This window comes from Bos indicus x Bos taurus, chromosome 12 (genome assembly GCF_003369695.1).
Source record: "Bos indicus x Bos taurus breed Angus x Brahman F1 hybrid chromosome 12, Bos_hybrid_MaternalHap_v2.0, whole genome shotgun sequence".
NCBI lineage: Eukaryota > Metazoa > Chordata > Mammalia > Artiodactyla > Bovidae > Bos > Bos indicus x Bos taurus.
In genome coordinates this window covers 5,434,741-5,445,554 of record NC_040087.1, presented here as the reverse complement: position 1 = coordinate 5,445,554, position 10,814 = coordinate 5,434,741, and positions in this window count along the sequence as shown.

Below are 10,814 nucleotides of genomic sequence, written 5' to 3'. Positions count from 1 at the left end.
AATTGAAGAAGAACTAAAGAGCCTCTTGGTGAAAGTGAAAGAAGAGAGTTAAAAAGTTGCCTTAAAACTCAACATTTAGAAAAATAAGATCATGGCATCCGTTCCCATCACTTCATTGGAAATAGATGGGGAAACAGTGGAAACAGTGGCTGACTTTATTTTGGGGTGCTCCAAAATCACTGCCGATGGTGATTGCAGCCATGAATTTAAAAAATGCTTACTCTTTGGAAGGAAAGTTATGACCGACCTGAACAGCATATTAAAAAGCAGAGACATTACTTTGCCAGCCAAGGTCCATCTAGTCAAGGCGATGGTATTTTTCAGTAGTCATGTATGGATGTCAGAGTTGGACCATAAAGAAAGCTGAGTGCCGAAGAATTGATGCTTTTGAACTGTGGTGTTGGAGAAGACTCTTGAGAGTCCCTTGGACTGCAAGGAGATACAACCAATCCATCCTAGAAGAGATCAGTCCTGAGACTTCATTGGAAGGACTGATGTTGAAGCTGAAACTCCAGTATTTTGGCCACCTGATGCAAAGACTGACTCATTTGAACAGACCCTGATGCTGGGAAAGATTGAGGGCAGGAGGAGAAGGGGATGATAGAGGATAAGATGGTTGGATGGCATTACCGACTCGATGGATATGAGTTTGGGTAAACTCCATGAGTTGGTGATGGACAGGGAAGTGTGGTGTGCTGCAGTCCATAAGGTCACAAAGAGCTGGACATAACTGGGCAACTAAACTGAACTGAACTGAAAGCCTTTGACTGTGGATCACAACAAACTGGAAAATTCTTCAAGAGATGGGAATCCCAGACCACTTTACCTACCTCCTGAGAAACCTGTTTGCAGGTCAGGAAGCAACAGTTAGAACTGGACATAGAACAATGGACTGGTTCAAAATTAGGAAAGGAACATGACAAGGTTGTATATTGTCACCCAGCTGATTTAACTTATATCCAGAATATATCATTTGAAATGCCAGGCTGGATTAATCTCACTCTTGAATCAATTGCAAGGAGAAATATCCATAACCTCAAATATGCAGATGACACCACCATAATGGCAGAAAGTGAAGATTTGAACTATATAGCCTCTTGATGCAGGTGAAAGAGGAGAGTCAAAAAGCTGGCTTAAAACTCACCATTCAAATACAAAGATCATGCATCCAGTCCCATTTCTTCATGGCAAATAGATGGTGAAAAATGGAAACAGTGACAGATTTTATTTTCTTGGGCTCCAAAATCACTGTGGATGGTAATGTAAGCCATGAAATTAAAAGGCATTGTTCCTTGGAAGAGAACCTATAATGAACCTAGACAGTGTATTAAAAGGCAGTGTCATGACTTTGCTGACAAAAGTCTGGATAGTCAAAGCAATAGTTTTATTAGCCATGTATGGGTGTGAGAGCTGGACCATAAAGAATGCTGAGCACCAAAGAATTGCTGCTTTTGAACTGTATTCCTATGAAAGACTCTTGAGAGTCCCTTGGACAGCAGGGAGATTAAACCAATCAATCCTAAAGGAAATGAACTCTGAATATTTATTGGAAGGACTAATGCTGAAGCTCTGATATTTTGGCCACCTGATGTGAAGAGCTGACTCACTGGAAAAGACCCTAATGCTGGGAAAGATTGAGAGCAGGAGGAGAAAAGAGAAACAGAGAATGAGACAGTTGGATGGCAGGATGGCATCACTGCCTCGATGGACACAAGTTTGAGCAAACACCAGGAGATATGAAGGACAAAGAAGTCTGGCCTGCTGCAAAGAATCAGACATAATTTAGCAGTTGAATGAAACCAACAACCAGAATAAGTCATATGCAGGTCCCCAAAAGGCAAGGGAATTAGATTATTCTTATAAAGGGGAAGAGAAGTGTGGGAGGGCTAGAGTAAACACAGTGTGAGGCATTTCATTGTATCTGTTTTTCGCCAGGATAAAAGAAGACTTTAGCTTCTTCCTGTTGGGTTTTGCTATTGTTACAAGGCATGGGATGTCCCCTTTCCTGTCTTTCAGCTATAGTTAATTGAGTTTTCTGCTCATTAATTTTTATAATATAGAAAAACATTTGAAATATCACACTGATGAAAAACTCTCATAGGAATTGGTACATATAGCATCAATTTTTCTAGAGGTGAGTAGGTAAGTTTCCCAATAAAAGGAATCGACAACACCTGTACAGATTCTGTAACAAATAGTATGGAACCCAGATTAGAGTATAAACTGGAAAAAAAAAAAAAAAAAGCAAAATGTACATGCAATCTGGACCAAAATAGCAGCAATTTCCTTATATGTATTTGGCTGAAAGTGTCCTCAATCCCTTATTATGACTACTATTTGTTACTAAGAGAATTTACCTGGGAGTTTTATTGTTTGATTTTTCCTTCAATAACCATGTAACTCTCATTGCATTTGATTGTTTTTCAATTATTCATCTCATTGTCTTAACAATGTTTCAATTAACTATGAGGTAACTAAAAGTGGGTGGCAGATTCTCAGCCAGTGTTATCTTTACATTCTCTGTTCCTATTGACTCAATAGGACCCAATGATGCAGCATGTACACAGAAGCTAACAACATATAAATTGGGCACCTTCAATTTTCTGTCTTTTTTTCTTTTAAAAATAGATTTTTTTTCATGGAGGTAAGTTTTGTCTTAAATAATAGAGTACAATTACTGATGCCTTTTCTCCATCATACCACATACCCAATCAATCACAATACTTAAAAGTTTTTTCCTTCATTCACAAATGCTTCATTTTCTGATATTTTAATATTTTCACTAGTCTCAAGTTAACCAAAGTGTTTACCACTCTTAACTCTTCTCAGCATCACCAAAGCCATATCCTTAACTAAAAGTTACTTGTACATAGCAAACAGTTTAGTCTTCCTAAGGTCTCATTTTGTGGTTCCAGCACCCAATTTATTCAAAGATTTTTCACAGAATAAATAAAAACTTGTGAAAGAATCATTCAGTGTTCCATTCCCTTATTTCTAAACTTGTTTTTCAAATAGCTCCCTTTGTTTAGCTTAAACATTCACTTTGGATAATTAACATATATTATATAGAATGTTTCTCCTCTGAATAATGTAACCGATTTTTAAATTTTATTTTTAAGATATTTCTAATTGCAATCTGGAGAGTAGATTAGAGAAAAGAAATGCTGAGAGCAGGAAAACTATTTATAAAACAGGGAACAGGGATTAACTAAAGTAGCACTGGTAAGTAAAGGTAAGAATTAAGATAGTAAGGTAGCTAAACCTCAATTCACATTATCTTCACTGTTCTTTTTTCTTCTGAATGAATTATATATATATATATATTTGCTGACTTTCTAGATACTAACTACTGTATTTTTTTTTCACAGTCTTCAAAGCAATTGTAAAACTCTTGGCTGACACATGAGGCATACACGTGATATAACAGCATTTGCCTTCCAATCTGTACTAATTGATGTCCAGGTCCATTGGACTGCAGATATCCTACCATTTCCAGAATATACAGGTTATACAATTTTTTCTTGTTTTGTTAGGTTTTTGTTTATTTGTTTTTGAGTTCTTTTAGTGCAATATAACTCCAGCAACTTTTTGAGAAAAAAATAATACAAAAACAACATTCTTGAGAGTTTACATTCCTGGAAATACTTTATTCTATTCTCATACTTGAAGGAGAGTGAGACCTGGGACCCTTTGCTCCAGTGCTGCAATGCTTGTACCCAATCAAACCTTTCCTCCAGCAGCAAAATACAAAGAAACTATAAAAATACTGCATTTATGTTCAGTGGGGGCAAATCTGGCCAAAATATCCAAAAAGACTAAAAAACACAACTGCCACTTCCAAAGAGGCAGGAGCAAAAACAAAACGTTGAAAGCAAAAGCAGGGTACTATGCCTGTCCCCAGCACTCAATACCGCCAGAGCAGAGGACAAAACTCTTAAGTCAGCCTTCAGTCCTGACACCTGGACACACCCCGACCCTCTCCCCATCTCAGGAACAAAATCGTGCCCCCCTCAGCCAGTGAGAAAGCAATGGAAACTTCTTGTTATCATTTCCCTGTGCTTCAGCAAGGGCCCCAATAAAGCCTTGCCTGAATCTCTTGTCTGGCTTTTACTCATTCCTATTAATTGGAGAAGGCCAAGCACTCTGGTCAGTATCAGATAATATGGAAAGCTTAACAACTATTATATTGGAAAATAAATGTTCTTTAGATTTTAAAGCGTTCTTCACCTTACAACTTTCAGGATTGGTTTGCTATATTAACACCTTTATATAATATATATATGAAACCTGTACGCAGATCAGGAAGCAACAGTTAGAACTGGACTTGGAACAATAAACTAGTTCCAAATAGGAAAAGGAGTACGTCAAGGCTGTATATTGTCACTCTGCTTATTTAATTTATATGCAGAGTACATCATGAGAAATGCTGGGCTGGAAGAAGCACAAGCTGGAATCAAGATTGCCAGGAGAAATATCAGTAACCTCAGATGTGCAGATGACACCACCCTTATGGCAGAAAGTGAAGAGGAACTCAAAAGCCTCTTGATGAAAGTGAAAGTGGAAAGTGAAAAAGTTGGCTTAAAGCTCAGCTTTCAGAAAACGAAGATCATGGCATCTGGTCCCATCACTTCATGGGAAATAGATGGGGAAACAGTGGAAACGGTGTCAGACTCTAATTTGGGGGGGCTCCAAAATCACTGCAGATGGTGACTGCAGCCATGAAATTAAAAGACGCTTACTCCTTGGAAGAAAAGTTATGACCAACCTAGATAGCATATTCAAAAGCAGAGACATTACTTTGCCAACAAAGGTCTGTCTAGTCAAGGCTATGGTTTTTCCAGTGGTCATGTACGGATGTGAGAGTTGGACTGTGAAGAAAGCTGAGCACCGAAGAATTGATGCTTTTGAATTGTGGTGTTGGAGAAGACTCTTGAGAGTCCCTTGGACTGCAAGGAGATCCAACCAGTCCATTCTGAAGGGGATCAGCCTTCAGATTTCTTTGGAAGGAATGATGCTAAAGCTGAAACTCCAGTACTTTGGCCACCTCATGTGAAGAGTTGGCTCATTGGAAAAGACTCTGATACTGGGAGGGATTGGGGGCAGGGGAGAAGGGGACGACAGAGGATGAGATGGCTGGATGGCATCACCGACTCGATGGATGTGAGTCTGAGTGAACTCCGGGAGTTGGTGATGGACAGGGAGGCCTGGCGTGCTGCGATTCATGGGGTCGCAAAGAGTCGTTCATGACTGAGCAACTGAACTGAACTAAACTGATATTCTCTCAGCATAAAACTAACCCTCTTGATGTTTGGGAGAAACCAACTCAATCTTGTAAAGCAATTATCCTTCAACTAATAATAAATAAATTTAATTAAAAAAAAAAAACAAACACGCTCTCTCTTTTTTTTTTCTCCCTGTGCTGTGCTTAGTCCCTCAGTCGTGTCTGACTCTTTGCAGCCCCATGGACTGCAGCCCTACAGGCTCTTCTGTCCTTGGGGATTCTCCAGGCAAGAATACTGGAGTGGGTTGCCATGCCCTCCTCCAGGGGATCTTCCCCACCAGGGTATTAAACCCAGGTATCCTGCATTGCAGGAGGATTCTTTACCATCTGAGCTACCAGGAAAGCCCATTTATTGTTCTCTGGAAACTTTTAAGGTCATTAATTTTTCTCAGGTGTTTCATAATTTTATGGCCATTTTACCTTAGTATGGGTAATTTTCAGATTATTTGCCCAAGTACTCAAAACTAATTGGCCATTCTATGCCCCTCTGTTCTGTGACACTTCCTTGAATCATTTATTTCAGAATTTTCTCCTGACCATGCTTTCAATTTCCATAGAAGTCTTATTAGTAAAATTGTCAAGTTCCCAGGATTGATCTTCATGTTTTCTTATAGCTTCTTTCTTATTATTTTTACATTACCATTTATTTTATTCTATTTTCTCAATGATTCCCCAAAATGTCTTACACTATTTATATTCATGTGATTTTAATTCCTAAGAAAATCACCTTCCATGTTTTGCTTGATTCTTTATCATTGTTCTAGCTTTAAAACTTAGAGGAGATCCTTCTGTCCCCTTTGTTGTCTCTGTTCTTTTTGCAGTTAGTTTGATTTGGTGAACTTTTTCTCAGATGTGTGACAAATCTTGGTTGTGTTTCATAATACACTACTACTACTAAGTCGCTTTAGTTGTGTCTGACTCTGTGCGACCCCATAGATGTCAGCCCACCAGGCTCCTCTGTCCCTGGGATTCTCCAGGCAAGAATACTGGAGTGGGTTGCCATTTCCTGCTCCAAGCCATGAAAATGAAAAGTGAAAGTGAACCCACGCAGTCGTGTCCGACTCTTCACAACCCCATGGACTGTAACGCACCAGGATCCTCTGTCAATGGGATTTTCCAGGCAAGAGTACTGGAGTGGGGTGCCATGTCCATCTCCCCATAATACACTATGAGGTGTGAATAAGCATTCTGAAAACTCTGTGAACCTGGATAGGCATTGTAAATGAAAGACATTTAATGTAAAAAGACTGGATGGGGACCTCCAAACATCAATGCTTGTAAATATTTCTCTGATCTGTCATTGCCACCAGAGAAGAATACAGCTTCCTCTTTGCCTTGAGTATCTAAGCCTACATAGGCTAATGCCGTGGAAGCTAAGATGACAACAAGCTGCCCTTGTGGTAGCCTGCTTTTAATGTATAGAATTTGGCTTCATCTCTTCACCTCTAATGAGCTCCCCCATGCTGCCTTCACTGCTTTCTGGAAGCCCCAGTTCACAGTCTTTCAGATTTAATGTTTCAGGTGTTTAAACATCTCTTTTCTCCAAGGTGGACTCATGTAGGGTGGGTTTTCAACAGATCCTTCCTTTTTGGCCTCCATTCACTTGCACACTCTGAAGTTCTTACTGCCTCCTTGCTATGCTCATATGCAGGTTATACTGGCTTGATCTTCATAGGCTTCCCTTGACCAACGCTTGGGTTTCAGTTTCATTTGCTTGATTATGTCAATTACAAATTATCTCTGAGTTTTCTCTTTTTTTCATAGTTTATTGACTTTTATGTTTTAATTTCGTCTTCAGTTGTTTCTTCTTCATCTGTGTTTACACCATTTTAAAACCTGATTCAATCATTTTATTTTATTTTTTTTTTCTTTTCTTGTAGGAAGTTGAAATAATCTGTGTTTAGCCAAAAGTCCAGGTGATATATTTTAAATGAAAGACATTTTCAAGGAATAAAATATAAAGGATTATGAAAAACATCAACAGTGAAAGAAATGCAATCTAGTGGGGCGATGCAACGCAAAGCAGTATGGTGATAATGATATGAATAAACAACATAAGGAGATCCAAGTTGTTGATGCCCTAGATAAGGTAGATGATCAAACCAACTGGCATCACAGGTACAGGTCCTCTCAAGCCATTTTCAATATCAAAAATCTGATAATGATAGATTTCAGCCTTTGAGGAGTACTCAAATACTACACTACCTAGAACATTTTTTAATGTGTTTTATGATAACTCTCCCCAGACAGACCAAATTAACTAGAATGCTCAAACTGGATGAATACAACAACCTCTGAACTGGTATCTGAATTCAATGTTATACATTTTAAATGATTCTATATATTGTAACTAAAGTACTTGTGTAAGGCAGTAGTATCCAAAAATTTAGAAAAATATATGAGTAAGCATCTTCTCTAAATGTGTACTTCATTTTCTGAGGAATGAAGGATAATTAGAGTTTCTGTGGCTTCATGGGCACTTGCTGTCAACAATAACACAGGGCCCTATGACACTTGGAAGGATATTAGATTAATGTTCAGCTTTCCCCAGTGGTTCTGTGGTAAAGAATACACACGCCTGCATTGACGGAGAAGCAGGTTCGATTCCTGGGTCAGGAAGATCCCTTTGGAGGAGGAAATGGCAACTCATTCCAGTATTCTTGCCTGTGGACAGAGGAGCCTGGCAGAGTACAGTACATGGGGTTGTAAAGAGTTAGACATGAGGGAGTGACTTAGCATGTTCGCAACCTTAAAATTACTGACAGTTTTTGGACAGAGTCTGATGTTTTCATTCTGAACTGCGACTTGGAAGTTATATAACTGGTTTTGTTCTTACTTCACAGGGCTACTGTAAGAATTAAATGAAACAAGGACCATAGTGTGTCATAGACATTAATCCTTCAGTGACACCAGCTGTCAGCCTTATTAGTATAGATGTTATTAGTAGCAGCAGTAGTAGTGGGAAAAAGCACTTCATTCAGTAGCACTTGGTTACACCATGGTTATCAGTCACTCATTCTTCCATGTAGAAGCATTCATTATTCCTTATGTGTTAGACATTGTGCTGGGAAATATCTCAGAATTACCTGTTTATCTGTGTTCTCCCTTACACCCTAACAGTCTTAGAAAAGATAATTTATAATAAAGAACGTTTATTGAAATGTTCATTTTAATAACCCTGTGGTTACCAAATAGAGTTGCTTCACAATTGATGGTTGGGGAATAAAAGACTAAATATTTTGAAAGTATGTTATCAGCTACAAAACTATATAAAATGAAAACAACTTTATTACCCACTATATTTTATCAGTATTAAGTGCCTTACTATTCAATTTTTAATTTGGATCTGCCTACTCACTCATTCATCTTGCAAAATATTGCTAAAAGTTTGATTCCTTTAAATATTATAAGGCATGATACATACTATATTCATTAGAAACCAGGAAAATTCTCAAATGTGGCATACTTAATATTGTACAAAAAAGATCTTCATGACCCAGATAATAATGATGGTGTGAACACTGACCTAGAGCCAGACATCCTGGAATGTGAAGTCAAGTGGGCCTTAGAAAGCATCACTACGAACAAAGCTAGTGGAGGTGATAGAATTCCAGTTGAGCTATTCCAAATCTTGAAAGATGATGCTGTAAAAGTGCTGCACTCAATATGCCAGCAAATTTGGAAAACGCAACAGTGGCCACAGGACTGGAAAAGGTCAGTTTTCATTCCAATCCCAAAGAAAGCCAATGCCAAAGAATGCTCAAATGACCACACAATTGCACTCATCTCACACGCTAGTAAAGTAATGCTCAAAATTCTCCAAGCCAGGATGTGAACTGTGAACTTCTAGATGTTCAAGCTGGTTTTAGAAAAGGCAGAAGAATCAGAGATCAAATTGCCAACATCTTCTGGATCATGGAAAAAGGAAGAGAGTTCAAGAAAAACATCTATTTCTGCTTTATTGACTATGCCAAAGCCTTTGACTGTGTGGATCACAATAAACTGTGGAAAATTCTGAAAGAGATGGGAATACCAGACCACCTCATCTGCCTCTTGAGAAATTTGTATGCAGCACAGGAAGCAACAGTTAGAACTGGACATGGAACAATAGACTGGTTCCAAATAGGAAAAGGAGTACGTCAAGGCTGTATATTGTCACCCTGCTTATTTAACTTATATGCAGAGTACATCATGAGAAATGCTGGGCTGGAAGAAGCACAAGCTGGAATCAAGATTGCTGGGAGAAATATCAATAACCTCAGATATGCAGATGGCACCACCCTTATGGTAGAAAGTGAAGAGGAACTCAAAAGCCTCTTGATGAAAGGGAAAGAGGAGAGTGAAAAAGTTGGCTTAAAGCTCGACATTCAGAAAACGAAGATCATGGCACCCAGTCCCATCACTTTATGGGAAATAGATGGGGAAACAGCGTCAGACTTTATTTTTCTGGGCTCCAAAATCACTGCAGATGGTGACTGCAGCCTTGAAATTAAAAGATGCTTACTCCTTGGAAGGAAAATTATGACCAACCTAGACAGCATATCGAAAAGCAGAGACATTACTTTGCCAACAAAGGTTCGTCTAGTCAAGGCTATAGTTTTTCCTGTGGTCATGCATGGATGTGAGAGTTGGACTGTGAAAAAGGCTGAGTGCCAAAGAATTGATGCTTTTGAACTGTGGTGTTGGAGAAGACTCTTGAGAGTCCCTTGGACTGCAAGGAGATCCAACCAGTCCATTCTGAAGGAGATCAGCCCTGGGATTTCTTTGGAAGGAATGATGTTAAATCTGAAACTCCAGTACTTTGGCCACCTCATGCGAAGAGTTGACTCATTGGAAAAGACTCTAATGCTGGGAGGGATTGGGGGCAGGAGGAGAGGGGGACAACAGAGCATGAGATGGCTGGATGGCATCACTGACTCGATGGATGTGAGTCTGAGTGAACTCCGGGAGTTTGATGGACAGGGAGGCCTGGCGTGCTGCAATTCATGGGGTCGCAAAGAGTCGGATATGACTGAGCAACTGATCTGTTCTGATCTGATCTAATATTGACAAGTTATAGTGGAACAGACCTCTAATGCAATTGCATTATCTTACAAAATTGATATCCCTTATTGACCATACTAGGAATACATTACATTTACCAAATAATGTAATGTCCAGTGATAGACATATTTTAAATAGTTGTGAATTATTCCAGAAATCTTTTGCCACGGTGTACAAACTATCAAACCACAATTGTGTTCAATCTTTTATGAAGACGATTTCTGTCATAGCAAGAAAATAATTGAATGCTATTTTGCTTTAAAAAACATCTCTTATTAAGAAGCACAAAAGTTAACTCCACAGGTATACCTGTGGCGTATTCATGTTGATGTATGGCAAAACCAATACAATATTGTAAAATAATTAACCTACAATTAAAATAAATAAATTTATATTTAAAAAAAGTTAACTCCAAATGCCTCAACTTACCAAAAGGATCCAATTAAATTGAGAGATCTTTGAAAATCACACTTACTAGAGATATTAAAAG